This window comes from Rattus norvegicus, chromosome Y, assembly GCF_036323735.1.
Source record: "Rattus norvegicus strain BN/NHsdMcwi chromosome Y, GRCr8, whole genome shotgun sequence".
Classification (NCBI taxonomy): Eukaryota; Metazoa; Chordata; class Mammalia; order Rodentia; family Muridae; genus Rattus; species Rattus norvegicus.
The window spans coordinates 17,319,868-17,338,645 of NC_086040.1; positions in this window are offsets into that span (position 1 = coordinate 17,319,868).

Below are 18,778 nucleotides of genomic sequence, written 5' to 3' on the forward strand. Positions count from 1 at the left end.
TTCTATTTGACATCTGTCCAGGATATTCTCACTTTCATAGTCCCTGGTGAGAAGTCTGGTGTAATTCTTATAGGTCTGACTATGTATGTCACTTGGACCTTTTTCCCTTACTGCTTTTCATATTCTCTCTTTGTTTTGCACTTTTGTTTTTTTGACTAATATGTGATGGGAGGAATTTCTTCAATTTGGAGTTCTGTGTGTTTCTTGTTTGTTTATGGGCATGACTTTCCGACAGTGTTGAGTCTTCCTTGCTGGACAGGGTTGGCGCAGCAAGAATTATTTTTCAGCTATATGAAAATACTACTTTTATTAATTCATATATTAAAAAATTTAAATTTTAGTACTGCAAATTTTTATTGCAATTTTTTTAAATAAATACATTTTAAGTGACTCAGGTGATAACTCTTTCTGGCTTTGATTGTATTATGGATCAATACAATGTTTATTGGACTGTGATTATCACTAATATTCACGTAAATAAAATTATGTCAACCAGGAACACCTTATTACTTTTTGTTGTACATATGTAAGTGTTTTACCTGCTTGTCTATGTTTACGACACATGCATGCCTAGTGCCCAGGAAGTTGAAGAGCATGTGAGATTCCATTGTACTGAAATTACAGCCACCTGTAAGCTGTCACATGGGAGCTGGGGATTGACCCCGGGTTCTCTCGAAGAACAGATAATGCTATTAATCACCAAATCATTTCTTCATCTTCAGCAAACACCATTTTTTGTAAATATAGTGCCTAAGCTGACCTTTCTTCTACATAGACCACTGTTTTCTCACATGTGATAATTTAATATTAAACACACCGAACTGCTTCTTACCTTCATATACATATATATACTCACATAGACAACACATACACATACACACACACACACAAACACACACACACACACAACTGCTTCTTACCTTCAAGTAGACTTAGTTATTTTCAAAGTTATTTATTTATTCACTTTACATAGTGCACACTGCCCCCCTCCAGTTTACCCTTCTCACAAACTTTCTCCCAGCCCTTTCTCCTCTGAGGAGTTTCAGACCCCACAGGGTTATCCCTTCATGATGCATATCCAGTCTCTGTGGTGCTAGTCACATCCTTTGCTACTGAGTCCAGACAAAGGAGCCTAGATGGATAGGGGGGAGGTAGAGGTCATATCCAGAAAGAGGCATAGAGCTGGGGTAAGAGAGATGCCAGAGAAACACTGGGTGTTTCCTTAGCTGAGGCTCAAAGATTAAGTGATATCTACCTCTTCCTGTAGCCAGAGAGAAACCAAAATGGAGTGATAGAGACACTAACTTTTGACCCAAAATTTATTCTGACTACAAGAAATGCAGGGTCCATGCATAGAGCAGAGAGTGAGGAATGGTCAACTAATGGTTAGGACAGATTGAGGCGTCCCACATGGATCAGCAACGATCCCTGACACTATTAATGACACTCTGTTATGCTCATAGACAGGAGTCTAGCCTGGCTTCACTCTGAGAGACTTCACTAAGCCGCTCACTTAGACAGATGCAGAAACGCACTAGTCAAACCACGGGTGGAGCTTGGGGACTCTGATGGAAGAACAGAATGAAAAGGATTATGGCCTCTAAGGATATATGCACTCCACAGGCTTTGTCTTCATGCGGGTACCGAAAAACTAGAATTGGGCTTTCCCAAAACATGTCGTCTGTAGATGGGATATCTGTTTCTTTAAATTCATTAATTTATTTACTCACTTTACATCCCAAAATCGGTGCTCCATCTTCAGGGTACGCCAACACCCATTGTCGGGGAGCCCTGTAAAAAGACAAAGCTACACATTTGCTACCTATGTCCTAGGGGCTCAGGTTCTGTCCATGTTCACTCTCCGGTTAGTGGTTCAGTCTTTGGCAACCACCAAGAGTCCCCGTGAGTTGACTCTATTGGTCTTACTGTGGAATCCCTCATATCATCTGGGCCTCGAATCTTCACCTTTTTTTTCAAAAGAATCTCCAAGATCCAGCTAATGTTTAGTGGTGAATCTTTACATTTGTTTCTCTCAGCTGTTGGGTGGAGTCACTCAGAGGACAGTTATGCTAGGATTCTGTCTGCAAGCATGATAGAGTAACTTTACTAGTGTCAGAGATAGGTGCTTGCCCATGGGGTAGGTCTCAATATGTGCTAACCATTGGTTGGACGTTCTTTTCATGTCTGCTCTATATATCTTTGTCTCTGAACGTCTTGTAGTCTATGTTCATTTAAGATTGAAGGTTTTGTGTGTAGGTTTTCGTACTTGTCACATCACTGGGAGTCATGCCTGGCTACAGAAGTCGCGAATTGGACCTGTATCACCACTGCTAGAGTCACCCCAATAGACACCCTGGAGCCTTGCCTTTCCCAGGTCTCTGGCACTTCCTAGAGCTGCTCAACCCACACTTGTGATTTCCATTCTCCTTTCCCTGCCTTGCCTATACATAATTCCTCCAAAGCCCACTCCCATCCCTACCTCCCCTCCCATTTAGTTTCTTCTCTCCCTCTATCCTCAATATCTATTCTGCTAAATGCATTTTAAGTCAATATTTAGGAAAAAACACTGAGTAATTACAGGAAGTATTTCTTAAGTAATTGTGGTTTATGTTTAGGCAAGATATGAACATATTAAATTTTATATAGGTCAAATTACTACATATATTGTTAGAAGAGACACTGTATTCATTACATTCAACATGAAGGAAAACGACTTATATTTCTTTACGTTATACAAGGGAATCTATTAAATGATTTACACACATCACAAAACTTTATTACTTTTAAAGTTCTCTTTATTGCAAATATTTACACAATGAAAAGTACAAAGTTTTAAACTCATGTGAGTGTACTTTGTTGTAAAGTTAAAGTTTATATGTACAGGTTGATGACAACAGTCATCTCAGATTCACAGGGGATAAATTCATCAGGGAGTTCTCTATTACCTTACCTGTCTTCTTTCCTTTATTCCTAATGTAGACTCATCTCATTTGCAGCCCCAGCTGTGATAGATGGATCATAAAATGCCTGAAGGTCTACATCCCAGACTATATTGATAAAGAAGATAAAAGACAACATCTCCAAATAGTATACGCAATCGAAACTTTCTTGTAGATCTTGAAAAAAAATGCAAAGAACAAAACACATCCTAGGATATTAACACATATAGGAAACGGTAGCTATAGGAAGCATTCTCAGGGGATTTTAAACATCTGCACCTAAGACAGAAACTGCCTCCATGAACATGAAGATTTATTCCTCTGGCAAGAAAATCAGTCTGTTTCTGACAGTCGTGTCATCTGTCCATCACTAAAGCGATGGCCATGCTTTATGAATGTGTACAGATGAACACATACCGGTTTTCACATCTTCAAAGAATTTCAAGAAGCTCCTGAAAGAAAATATATAATGTTCCAGAGATGAAATGAGGAATTTAAATTAGCCAGCATAAATATGTTGTTAACATTTTCTGCCTACTATTATTTAATAATTTTTATTATTCCTGCTATGAATAAAAAGATGGTTATGTAATGTCTACCAATCTCCAAAGCCTGAAACATTGTGAAAAACTGTCTTATTTCTCACTAAGAATTACTTCCTCCCATCAGTGAATATTTGCACTCTGGTAACAGCACAGACAATTATATAATGGAATTATCCTGGAATAATAATAATAATAATAATAATAATAATAATAATAATAAAAATGATGATGATTATGACGACAATAATAATATATATTGATGATGATGACGACAATAATAATAATAATATATATTGATGATGATGACGACAATAATAATAATAATAATAATAATAATAATAATAATAGTAATGGAGTAATCACCTCAAGGGATCACAGACTAAGGAAAGTAAATATTGAGACGTGTTTTTTAAGGGTTATTGTATCCATGAAAGCAAATTTCTCTAGGAAAGACTCCTCGTACATGAAAATCACTCAACCTGTCATGGCTTCACAGAGAGAGTTGAGAATCAGGGTGGCCTTTTCTTAGGACGAGAGAAAGATTTGCCAACCTTCCAAAAAGAAAAGCAATCCAGACAGTCTGTGTGTGAGGATGGTTAGCTTGTGTATGACTAACACATACACACACACACACACACACACACACACACACACACACATGCACGCACGCACGCACACACACACACACATGCACACAAACACACTCAGACACACACACATACACGAAGACACACACAGAAAGACACAGACAGATAGACAAACAGACACACACACAGAGACCCACACACACAGAGACACACACATACACACATACACATACACACACACACACACACACACACACACACACACATCTCTGATGAATGTTTCCTAGAGGGTCCAGGTGCAAAAGTGTGAAGAGGCCCCAGGAACTAGTCGATCAACAGAATATTAGTCTGCCTGCAAGTGAGTTGGGGGTTTCTCCAAGGTATTCAGTGTCACAACTCTGTTAGAAGGTATTCAGGGACTCACTGTGTGCATATAATTTACTCATGTTGAACAAGGGCTACACAAACCTTGGAGAGCGGGAAGGGGTTTTCAGGTACATTTACATCGATGGAAGCTTAAGTTACAAGGAAGGCCTCATTTGCTTGAGCTTTTATAATGTCTTTCCCAGAATCGGTCTGTTGTTCAGGGATCTCCATTTGACATCCTCAGAAAGCGACTCTACTGAATGTGCCCCATTCCCAAACCTGAGGTCCCACTTCCTTGATTTCAAAGGATTGAAGGTTCGGTCTCTGCCTTCTCTATCAGATTAAATCCTCTGAAGGTTGTCCTCTAGACACCATGAATTAACCAGTGCATCCATTAAGTTTCTGCGTTAACCCGTATGTCTCCTAATTCTGGCCGGTTCTCTCTGCACCGTGCTATCCTCCATGGTCCCCACCAACCTTCTGCTCCTGTCCTCAGTCGTCCGCACTCACCCACAGAATCTGTTCCAGTTTTCCTTTCAGAGAGGTCAATGCTTTCCCCCTCTCCGGCCTCCTCCTTTCCTGTGTCCTCTCTGCATTTGTGGATTGTAAATAGAATAAGATTTATCTCACAGCTGATACCATACATAGGTAAACGCGCGCCATGTTTGTGTCTCTAGGTCTCAGCTCCCTCTCGGGCTAGTTTTTCTTTCTAGTTTCAAGTATTTTCGATGAAGCTTCATGATATCATGACCCCATCCCTATGATATCATTCCCCCACTCCCATAATCTTATGCCCCACTCCAATGATGTCATGCCCCACCCCCACGATTTCATGCCCCACACCCATGATGTCATGCTCCCGATCCCGTGATATCATGCCTGCGCACCTTGTTAGAATGGTTGTATTTATTCACCAGGTAATATCCTGAATGATGCCCTGTCACCACACTCCTCCAGGCTCCCACATATTACAGTCCCTCCTCCTATCCTCTCCCCTTCTTCTCTGAGAGGCACATCAAGGCTCTCCCCTCTGGGTGCACCCTCTCCCCTGGCACATCAAGTCTCTGCAGGACTAGATTCATCTTCTCATACCAGGTCCGGAAAACGCAGCCCGGGTAGGAGAACAATAATCCACAGATAGGCGATGGGATTACTGACCCCACGTTATGATCATTTTGCTCCTCTGCGTCTCTCAGTCCTTCCCTCAGCTCATCAGTGGGACTCACTGAGCTCCTTCCGATATTTAGCCGATCGTCTCTGCTTCTGTGTCAGTCGGCTGCTCGGTGGAGCCTTGCAGAGGACAAGAATGCTACCCTCCTGCCTGCAAACACAAGAAATGACCATTATTAATGTCAGTGTTTGCCGTTTGCCCATTGGATAAGTCTCACATCTGGCCACTTATCCTTTGGCCATTCCCTCAGTTCTTCTTCCATCTCTATCCCTGTGTCTATAATAGAAAGGCCAATTTCTGGGTCACAATTTTGGGGGTGGGTTTGTGTCCTTATCCTTCCACCTTAGCTCCTCTGTGGCTACGGAAAGTGACCATTTCAGTATCCGTATCCCCACTGTTATGAGTCTCAGCTAAATTCAACCTCATTGACGCCAGGGTAGCCTCATACATCCCAGATTGAAGGCAAATGATACAGACAGCACCCACCCAGGACAGTCACTGATTTCTCTTGGCCTTCTGTCCCTCTTGCCCGATTCTCCCAAGAAATGATTCTCAAAACTCATTTCCCTTCCCTTACACTTAGCCACCCAATCCTTTCCTTCCATCTGCCTCCTCTCATTATTTTATTCCTCCTCCTGAGTGAAATTCAAGCATTTTTCTTGGGTCTTTATTCATGTTTAGCCTATTTGGTTCCATAGGTCACACTGTATGTACTCTGTACTTTATGGCTAATACACTCTTTTAAGTGAGTATGTACATGTTATTTTGGGTCTCAGTTACCTCATTCAGAACAATAATTTCTCATTCCATCTACTTGACCGCATCTTCACAATGTCCTTATTTTTCATAGCTGCGTAGTATACCATAGTGTAAATGAACCACATTTTCTGTAGCCATTATTTGTTTGAGGGGCATATGGCTTATTTCTATTTTCTGTTCATTATGAAGAAATCCACTAGAAACATGAGGGAATACATGTCCTTGTGGTATGGCAGAGGTCTTTTCAGATATAAGGCCAGGTGCAGTATAGCTGGGTCTTTAGGAAGAATATTCCCCATTTTCTCACAATCCACTGGATAGTTATGCAAAGCATTATACGGATTTGCTCTTCCTCCAGCAAATGCTATTTGTATCCTGATATTTTTCTGCTTCCTCAAAGGAGGTTCCCCACCTACTTGCCCTCTATCATGGACTCAGGTCATCACATATGAATCTTCTTCCCATTTTAACCTGTGAGTAAATGCTAGAGCCTATACTGATAGCTGGAGGGTAAAGTTGGTAATGGAGGTTTGACGGTGGGGTTAGGTAGAGAGGCAGAAGAGTGTAAGAGGGGAAGGGAAAGGGCTGAAGAAAAAGAGGAGGAAGTAATGGTGGAAACAATCCATATGGCCTGGAGAATGCACATGTAGCAAGTGGTTTTATGGTTGGGGTATAAGTTATGATAAAGTTAGATCTACCCAATACACGTTTATGGATTATAATTATAATAACCAGATTGTGTGATTTCTTTATGGGGTCATTGGGTTTGGAAATTCCAACAAGCTTTCCTCAACAGTATTTCTGGATCAAATTTTCTGTTAATAGATATCTCCCCTTGTAGGGGCTCTAACCATTGCTCAATAGTCCAGTAGACACAGCTGTTTCTTCCTTAGTCATGTCTCTTGTATTTTCTATGGACACATTTTTCTTCAGTGATCCAGTCCAAGTGTTCCTTTTTCTCAAGGTCTTCAATGATCTCACCAGAGGAGTTTCAGGTTTCTCAACTCGTTCCATCTAATTGACCGCAGCTTCACAATGTCCTTATTTTTCATAGCTGCATAGTATTCCACTTCAAATATTTCCTGATAAGAGTGAACCATTGCGAACAGGCTAAAATCTCCCAAAGAAACTTTAAACATTCAGTCTCTAAATCTAGATTTTTTTCATCCCATGATGCTTGGGTTGACTGAATGGCCATGCCATGAGCAGATTGTTCTAACGGACATCAAAGCCATTTCTTTCTCCAGTAATGACTGCCATCCCTCTGTCAGAGAGTTTTACCGAGGTTGTTTTCGGTGACTGATGTGATTTGAAATTGTGACAACATCTGCATGCTAGAAAGTCAGAGATTTTTGAGGTTGACCCTGCATACACAGCGAGATGCCCTTCACCAGAGGAATGGATACAGAAAATGGCCTATATTTACACAATGGACTACTACTCAGTTATCAATATCAATGAGTGTATGAAATTCATAGACAAGTGGATGGACCTAGAAAATATCATCCTGAGTGAGGTTACACAATCATAGAAAAACACACAAAGTATGCACGCATTGATAATTGGATATCACCCCAAATGCTCTAATTAACTATGGTACAAAGCAGAGACCACATGAAACTCAAGAAGGAGTACCAAAATGCAGATGTTTCAGTCCTTCGTTAAAAGGGTAAATAAAATATCCATATGAGGGGTAGGTGGCCATTATTTTTAGGAGACTGAAGGAATGGCCATTCAGAGTCTGCTGGACATGTTGCACACAAACACACACACACACACACACACACACACACACACACACACACACACACACACACATATATATATATATATATATATATATGATATATATGTACCAAAACTATTTTGTATAAAATGAGGATTTGAGAGTTTATCATTTGAAGTAGATACACAATATTTACACTGTTATATTCACTCTATAGCTGGGCCCCCTTTGTTGCCAAAATGATTGCAAAAAATGGAATAGTAAAACAGAATTTTTGAGTACACATTAAGGAATATTTATAAAGTCTCCTATCAAGGAATGTACATAAGAAAGTGAAATACAATATTCATTCACTTAAATGCCTGTAGGGAGAATACTGGCCATTGGGAAAGAGAGACAACATTATTATATATATTATTATATATATATATAATATATATATACTAAAGCTATGATGTTACATGGATTTTTAAAATGGAATTTGGGAAACAAAGTCAAGAAAGTAGAACCCACAAATGGCAGTGCCAAATAGACTTTCTCCTGTTCTTTTTTTTTTTTATTAACTTGAGTATTCCTTATATACATTTCGAGTGTTATTCCCTTTCCTGGTATCCGGGCAAACATCCCCCTCCCCCCTCCCCTTCCTTATGAGTGTTCCCCTCCCAACCCTCCCCCCATTGCCGCCCTCCCCCCAACAGTCTAATTCACTGGGGGTTCAGTCTTAGCAGGAACAAGGGCTTCTCCTTCCACTGTTGCTCTTACTAGGATATTCATTGCTACCTATGAGGTCATAGTCCAGGGTCAGTCCATGTATAGTCTTTAGGTAGTGGCTTAGTCCCTGGAAGCTCTGGTTGCTTAGCATTTTTGTACATATGGGGTCTCGAGCCCCTTCTTATAAAGCTAATGAAGCTGAGGTTTCAATGGACCTCAAGCCATCCCTCATCCTGCACATCCTCCTGAATCTTGTTTGGACTGAAGAAAGAATCATGGTAAAACATCCAAACTCTCAAGTCTCTTCCTGGGAAAACAGTAATGTAGATATTAGAGAACTGATATCTAAAGGGACTGCAGAAACACATTCTATAGCCCATGCTGTCATTTGCTTTAATGATGCCTTGCAATTTTTGGATAATATAGGAATTTGGGAGTCTATCATTTGAAGAAGGTACACAATATTTACACTTTTATATTCTCTCTATAGCTGTGCAACCTTTGTTGTCAAAATTATTGCAAAAAATTGAATTGGAAAACAGAATTTTTGAGTATACATTCAGGAATATATATAATGTCTGAAAAAACAATCATGGTAAAACATCCAAACCCTCAGGTATTGCCCTTGGACCACAGGAAGGTAGATATTAGAGAACTGATATCTAATAGATTTACAGAACCACGTTCTATAGTCCATGTTGTCCTTTGCTTTACTGATGTCTGGTAATTTATGGTTAAAATAAGGATTTGGGAGTTTATCATTTGAAGGAGGTACACAATATTTACACTGTTACATTTAGTCTATATCTGTGCCCCGTTTGTTGCCAAATTCATTGCAAATATGGAATTGGAAAAATGAAATTTTTGAGTACACATGCAGAAACATATATAATGTCCCCTAGCAATGAATGTACAATCAGAAAATGTAGCAAAATATTCACTCAATTAAAGGTCAGTAGGGAAAATACTGGCACCTGGGAAAAAGAGAAAACCTAGGGAATTGAACCTTAAGTTAAAAGATTGGACCTGGGAATAAAATTAATCTCCAGAAGAATCTCCTTCTCTCCATGTTCCTAGATCATTTCTTCCCATGACATAGCACTGACTAGCTTTTTTCATTCAGAGCATGTAAGAAAATCTGTTTAGCAGGTAGACCATGGCAATTCTCAGTGACATCATCATTCAGCCCCGACTGGATATTCTCTTGTATCCTGGAGAGCCCTAGCTTCTTCTGTGATGTCACAGGTGTTGTCTTGAGAGACACTGCCTCTCAGATATTCCTTCTGTATATCTATGGTTTACTAGTTGTCCTCTAATTCAGAGTAAAGTGTCATTTGGGAGGGAGGACAAATAGGATGAAGAGATCAGAGATGGGGAAAAAGAAGGTGGACATCTGTCTTGGTATAAAAGAAATGAAGAAATATGTGGTTCTTGGGAAAACACCCTGGGAAGATGGCTTTAGTTCTTTTGTTCAAGTTTACTGAGCTCTTGTGGAAGTTGCTGAACATCCTAAAGACCTTTGAGCAGATGGTAAAGTTTCTAGAATACCCTTTTTATATTTCGATGGTCCTGGGGATTGTATGGGTGATGGTAAATGTTTCGCTGGAACAGTGCTAGAGCCAGAATGATTTTTAGATGCTTCAGAAGACATGGAATTTTTCTGATATACTTGGGGTAATGGCACAAGGTCTAAATAATTTTTTTTGATGTGGACTTTCCCTCAGACATTTGGAAATATAAAAATGGTTTTGTATTTTTGAAGTCTAATTTTCACAATGACAAATCACTTTGAGCATGGAGAACACTTTCTAGAGCCATAGAAAGAGGTGAAGAAATTCCCTGAATCCCTGTACAGAGGGTGAGCATGCCTTTTTCGTAGAAGGAGGACTTACTTGAGCATCTGTGGATGATATGTAATATCCAGCATGCCCTTGTATGGATTGGCAACTTTCCACATTTCCTTGGTCATTTTTTTTTGAAAATCCCAAGGCCCTCTGGACAGATGGTGGTGTGGGACTCACCTGAGGAGTAGTTGTGGGTTTTGGTGTGTCTTTGGCAGCAGAAGATGGCACAACATCCATTGTGGCAGAAGGGGGAATGTTGAAACTGTCTTCCTTAGAGAATAAATGCCTCAAGACACCATCAAAAGGAACAAATCTTAACCCTTTTTTCTAGAAATTGGATGCCCATGGTCCATTTTGGTAGAGGGAGAATGTCGACTATTTCTCCCCAAAGTGGACATGTGAAACAAATCTACTTGGGTAAATGGGGATAGTTGTAAAGCATGCTGTTCAGATGCAGTAGATCCTAAGACATCCTTCTCAGATGAGTAAGGTCTCAATGTACCATGTATATGTGTAGAAATCCTGCTTGTGACATCAGAATGGGGGTTAGGTATTAGAGCTACCTCTGAATGTGACCTCTCCTAGAGCATCATGGACATATGTGAGAGGTCTGAGAGCCTCATGAACAAATAAGGATGTTTCTAGATATCGTTGTATAATTGTGGAAGTTCCAAGAAAATTTTCTTGTACTGGAGAAGTTGAAACAGAATTTCGTATAGAAGTGTCAGGTTCCCTAGACTGCTTGATAAGCATAACAGGTTCCAAAGGCCCCTTCAGAAGAAAAGGTAAAATCCAGCGCCTTTGATGTATTTGGCAGATGTTCTAGGTCCGTTTATGGGTATAAAGAAGGACTGGCAACCCTTTGTGCATATTTCGAAGAGTGTGTAGCTTCTTCTGTATTTTGGGAAAATGGCTGATCTTGAGGAGATAAGGAAGTTCCTATAGCCTACTGTGAAGTTTGTGGAGGTCGTATGCATTCTTTTGCACAAAAGGTAGCCAAGGAGTCTGTTTCATCAGATGGCCAGGATGCCACAGACACTGGTGTTGGCATATCATGTTCCCCCATTCCCGGTTCACATATATTTGGATCCATAACCTTCTCTACAGATGGAATATGTCCTAGAACATCTTTTGTACATTTCTCACATCGACAAGCCATTTATAAATATGTGGCTGTGGGTAAAATCCTTTTGAGAATGTTTCTTGTACTACAGTCTCTTTATGAGATAGAGTACTACTCAGAGAATCCTGCTCAGTTTTGGGACATTCTAGCAACTCTGATGTATATGTGGAAAATTTTGGAGCCTCTCCTTTCAGGACAGAATGACCTAGAGTCCAGTGAGGAAGTAGGGGATGTTTTATCTTCTCTGCACATTGTATCAATATGGAGTCTGCATGGCTCATTAACTGTGTGTTGTGATAATTTTGGCTATTTTGGGCCTGATGAAAAGTCAGGAGAGTACGTTTGGCTGGTAAATGATATTTGAATAATTCTCTGTGGAATATTGACATAGGAAGCACTGGAACAGATGGTGCGGGTGGTAGATCATATTTTTTATGTGCAAAAGACTCAAGAGTCCCTTGGGTGGACTCAGAATATTCTACCACATATTTTGTGGGTGTGGAACTCTCCAGAGCCCCTTCTGAAACTGGGAATGGTCCTTGTTCTACTGGTGTACATGCAGAAAGGTTTGTCTCTTTTTGGACTTGTATGTGTGTTGTGAGGTTCTCTTGGGGATTTGTGACTGCATTTTGTCCCCCTTGGACCATAAGTGATGATTTAAGTCCATTTTTTAATAGTGGAAGACTTTGAAGTTCCTCTTGGTTAAATAGGGAAGTTCTGAAATCCCCTTTGTCAGCAGAATCAGGTTTCAAACTCACTTTAACTGAAGCAGATTGCATAAGGTACTTTGGTGGAGATAGGGGACATTTTTGACTTTCTTTCTGAGTGAACATAGCCCTCTGCCTTGCTTTGGCAGTTAGTGAAGTTATTAAAGTCTCATGTGGAGAGAAGGCAGGTCTTAATCCATTTGTGGAATATGAAAAATCACTGAGATTACCTATAAGTGAAGAAGGTTTGCAGCCCTATTTTTCTGATGGGCCATGTTGTACCTCCCCTTGTCCAGAGGGGTCTTGTCCAACACACTTTGGAGGAGTATTGGAAAGATTGGAGACCTGTAGAATAGGGAATGAACATTTAAACTCCATTGGAAACTCTGTGAACAGAGAGCCGATTACCCAGAAGAGTGGGCAGTACTGAGTCTCAGGGAAGGAGAGATTGCCACTTCTGGCCACCTCTGTCCACATCCCTAGCTCAAGGGGAAACTGCGTAGTGACTCTGGACACATGAATATAGGAGCAGTCAATCTGCAGGAGCCCTGCAATCCAAACTGCACCTGGATCTGAACTGGTCCATAAAGCATCCTACACACAAATCTTGTGTGTGGTGGGGAAGACCGAGACCATCAGAGTGTGGAAATCTATGAGAACTCTTCTCACATTCCTGACTCAAGAAAAAAAATCACCTATCTCCATCTGGGCCTCCTGTGCATAGGGACTTAGGAGCAGTACCGGGAGAACATTTTTGGTTGTGGCTCTCATAGAGAGCTGAACATCAGCCCGAGGAGCCTGAGAAAAGAGGTGAATACAACTTTTCTGCTCTAAGTGACCTGACTTATGGACTCATGGCATGCAAAGGCAGAACTCCTCTGTGACCAGTCACTTCCATTTTTTAGCTGGCTCCTGAACCTTGCTGATCCAGCCCAGAGCTCCCTGTTCCCAGACCCTTTGGGAGAGAGTGATGACCACCCAGGAGTGTGGGCAATACTGACCCTACAAGGCACAGAGACTGCCACTTCTCCCCAATGTTACCCACAACTCTGGTCCAAGACAAAAGAGCATAGTGCCTCTGGACCCAGGAATATAGGAGAAGTAAAACTGCAGGAGCACCATGTTCCAATCTGTGCCTGGATCTGAACTGAACTGGTCAAACAGCACCCTGCACACAAGTACAGATGGTGGGGGAACTAGACCTTCAGAGGAGCAGACACTCCTGGGAAGCCAGAGGAGACTACTCTCTGCCGAGATTCCTGACTCAAGAGGAAAACACCTTGTGCTTTCTGTGCCCCCTACCACCACAAAGGACATAGGAGAAATATGGGAAGTTCCTCCTCATTCCTGCCTACTGGGACACCTGAAAGCCAGTGGACAGGAGCAACTGAACACATGAGAGCAGAATACTCTGTTCCCAAAAGTGGGAGAAAAAAAACCCAAAAACAGAAAACAGAAAAACAGATATACAGCAGTCCTGACACCTGAGCCTACAGGACAGTAAAGCCACTGTCAGAAAGAGCAAGACAAGCAAACTTCAGAGACAACCTGATGGCTAGAGGCAAGCACAGGACCTACAACTACAGAAATCAAGACTACTTGGGCACATCAGAGCAAAGATCTCACACCAACACGCAAACAATGGATATCCAAACACACCAGAAAAACAAGATCTAGATTTAAGTTCACAATTTATTATGACGATTTAGGATGTTAAGAAGGTCCTAAATAGCCCCCGGAAGAAAATACAGTATGACAGAAAATACAGAAGTAAACAAGTAGAATCCCGTAAAGAGGGAACACAAAAGTCCCTTAAAGAATTACTGGGAAAAACAACAAAATAGGAGAAGGAAATGAACAAAACCTTCCAGGAGTTAAAAATGGAAATAGAAACAATAAAGAAAGTACAAATGAAGACAAGCCTGGGGATGCAAAACCTAGGAAAGACACCGGGAGTCATAGCTGTTCGAATCCAAAACAATATAGAAGAGATAGAAGACATAATCTAAGGAGCAGAAGATTCCATAGAAATCATTGACACAACTGTCAAAGATAATGAAAAACAGAAAAGCACCTAGCCCAAAACATACAGGATATCCAGGACAAAATGAGAAGGTCAAACCTAAGGATAACAGGTATGGAAGAGAGTGAAGACTGCCAATATCAAGGGACAGTAATATTTTCAACAAAATTATAAAATAAAACTTCACTAGTCTAAAGAAAGTGATGCCCATAAACATACACAAAGCCTACAGAACTCCAAATAGATTGGACAAGAAAGGTACATCCTCCCATAACATAATAGTCAAAAACACCAAAAGCATAAAACAAATAAAAATATTAAAAGCAGTAAGGGAAAAGCTCAAGTAACATATAAAGGCAAACCTATCAGAATTATACTAGAATTCTCACCAGAGACTATGAAAGCAAGAAGATCCTGGACACATCCTGGACACAGACACTAAGAGAACACAAATGCCAGCCCAGGCTACTGTATCCAGTAAAACTCTCAATTAACATAGATGGAGAAACCAAGATATTCCATGACAAAACCACATTTATACAATATCTTTTTACATATCCAGTCCTACAAAGGACACTGGCAAACTCCAACACAAGGAGGCAAGTAAAATCATAGATAAAGCAAGAAATTAATCTTTTCACAGCAAAACCAAGAGAAGCACACAAACATAAACTAACCTCCCTTTATGAAAATAAGAGTAGGTGACCATCACTATTCCTTAATATCTATCAACTTCAATGGACTCAATTCCCCAGTAAAAAGACACAGATTGACTAACTGGATATGTAATGAGGACCCAGCGATTTGCACAACAGGAAACACACTTCAGAGACAAAGACAGACACTACCTCAGGGTAAAAAACTGGAAAAAAATCTTTCCAAGCAAATGGTCTGAAGAAGGAAGCTGGAGTAGCCATTCTAATATCATATAAAATCTACATTACTAAAGTCATCAAAAAGCATAAGGAAGGACACTTCATATTCATCAAAGGAAAAATCTACCAAGATGAACTCGAAATCATAAATATATATGCTGCAAATACAAGGGCACCTACTTACTTAAAAGAAACCTTACTAAAGCTCAAAGAACTAATTGCACCACAAATAATAATAGCAGGACTCTCATCACTGGACAGATCACGGAAACAGAAATTAAAAAAGAGACATAGACAGACTAACAGACGTTATAACCCAAATGGACTTAAGAGATACTTTAGAACATTCTATTATAAAACAGAAAGATATAACTTCTTCTCACCATTTCATGGCACTTTCTCCAAAATTCATCATATAATCAGTCAAAAAGCAGGCCTCAAAGGATACGGAAAGATAGAAATAATCCAATGCATCCTATCAGACCACCGTGGACTACAGCTGTTCTTCAATGACAATTAGGAAAGAACACAAACATATAAATGGAAGTTGAACAATGCTCTACTCAATGAAAGCTTCGTCAAGGATGAAATGAAGAAAGAAATTAAAGACTTCTTAGAAATCAATAAAAATGAAGGTAAAATATACCCAAACTTTTGAGACATAAAGAAAGCTGTGCTAAATGGAAAACTCATAGCTCTGAGTGCCTTCAGAAAGAAACAGGAGAGAGCATATATCAGCAGCTTGACAACACACCTAAAAGCTCTTGAGCAAAAAGAAGCAAATATGTGCTGGAGTAGTAGAAGTCAGGAAAAAATTAAACTCTGAGCTGAAATAAACCAAGTAGAAAAAGGGGACCATACAAAGAATGAACATAACCAAAATCTGGATCTTTGAGAAAATCAACAGGATATATTAAACCATAGCCAGACTAACCAGAGGGAACACAAAGTGTGTCCAAATTAACAAAATAAGAATTGAAGAGGGAGACGTAAGAGCAGAATCAGAGCAAATTAAAAGTCATCATATCGTCCTACAAAAGCCGGTATTCAACAAAACTTGAAAATTTGGAGAAAAATGACAATATTCTAGAGAAATGCCAAGTACCAAAGTAAATCAGTAAAAGAAAAAATGTTAAAACAACCAATAACTGCTAAAGATATACAAGCAATCATTAAAAGCTTCCCTACCAAAAAGAGTCAAGGATCAGATGGGTTTTGTGCAAAAATCTATCCAGTATTCATAGAAAATGTCATAACAATACTGTCCAAACTATTCCAAAAAATTGAAACAGATGGAGCACTACCGAATTCTTTTTATGAAGCCACAATTACTCTAATACCTAAACCACACAAAGACCCAACAAAAAAAGAGAACTTCAGACCAATTACCTTATGAATATCGATGCAAAAATTAAATCAGGAACAGATAAACCACTTAAACAACCCAATAAATCCTAAGGAAATAGAAGCAGTCATTAAAGGTCTCCCAAACAAAAAGAGCCCAGGTCCAGATGGGTTTAGAGCAGAATTCTATCAAACCTTCATAGAAGACCTCATACCAATATTATCCAAACTATTCCACAAAATTGAAACAGATGGAGCCATACCGAATACCTTCTACGAAGCCACAATTACTCTTATACGTAAACCACACAAAGACACAACAAAGAAAGAGAACTTCAGACCAATCTCCCTTATGAATATCGACACAAAATTACTCAACAAAATTCTGGCAAACCGAATCCAAGAGCACATCAAAATATTCATCCACCATGACCAAATAGGATTCATCCCAGGCATGCAGGGATGGTTTAATATACGGAAAACCATCAACGTGATCCATTATATAAACAAACTGAAAGAACAAAACCACATGATCATTTCATTAGACACTGAGAAAGCATTTGACAAAATTCAACACTGCTTCATGATAAAAGTCCTGGAAAGAATAGGAATTCAAGGCCCATACCTGAACATAGTAAAAGCCATATACAGCAAACCAGTTGCTAACATTAAACTAAATTGAAAGAAACTTGAAGCAATCCCACTAAAATCAGGGACTAGACAAAGCTGGCCACTCTCTCCCTATATATTCAATATAGTTCTTGAAGTTCTAGCCAGAGCAATCAGACAACAAAAGGAGGTCAAGGGGATACAGATTGGAAAAGAGAAAGTCAAAATATCACTATTTGCAGATGATATGATAGTATATTTAAGTGATCCCAACAGTTCCACCAGAGAACTACTAAAGCTGATAAACAACTTCAGCAAAGTGGCTGGGTATAAAATTAACTCAAATAAATCAGTTGCCTTCCTCTATACAAAAGAGAAACAAGCTGAGAAAGAAATTAGAAAAACGACACCCTTCATAATAGACCCAAATAATATAAAGTACCTCGGTGTGACTTTAACCAAGCAAGTAAAAGATCTGTACAGTAAGAAATTCAAGACACTGGAGAAGGAAATTGAAGAAGACCTCAGAAGATGGAAAGATCTCCCATGCTCATAGATTAGCAGGATTAATATAGTAAAAAATGGCCATTTTATCAAAAGCAATCTACAGATTCAATGCAATCCTCATCAAAAACCAATCCAATTCTTCAAAGAGTTAGACAGAACAATTTGCAAATTCATCTGGAATAACAAAAAACCCAGGATAGCTAAAGCTATCCTCAACAATAAAAGGACTTTCATTGGGAATCACCATCCCTGAACTCAAGCAGTATTGCAGAGCAATAGTGATAAAAACTGCATGGTATTGGTACAGAGACAGACAGATAGACCAATGGAATAAAATTGAAGACCCAGAAATGAACCCACACACCTATGGTCACTTGATTTTTGACAAAGAGCCAAAACCATCAAATGGAAAAAAGATAGCATTTTCAGCAAACGGTGCTGGTTCAACTGGAGGTCAACATGCAGAAGAAAGCAGATCGATCCATGCTTATCACTCTGTACAAAGCTTAAGTCCAAGTGGATCAAGGACCTCCACATCAAACCAGACACACTCAAACTAATAGAAGAAAAACTAGGAAAGCATCTGGAACACATGGGCACTGGAAAAAAATTCCTAAAAAAAACACCAATGGCTTACGCTCTAAGATCAAGAATTGACAAATGGGATCTCATAAAACTGCAAAGCTTCTGTAAGGCAAAGGACACTGTGGTTAGGGCAAAATGGCAACCAACAGATTGGGAAAAGATCTTTACCAATCCTACAACAGATAGAGACCTTATATCCAAAATATACAAAGAGCTCAAGAAGTTAGACTGCAGGGAAACAAATAACCCTATTAAAAATGTGGTTCAGAGCTAAACAAAGAATTCACAGCTGAGGAATGCCGAATGGCTGAGAAACACCTAAAGAAATGTTCAACATCTTTAGTCATAAGGGAAATG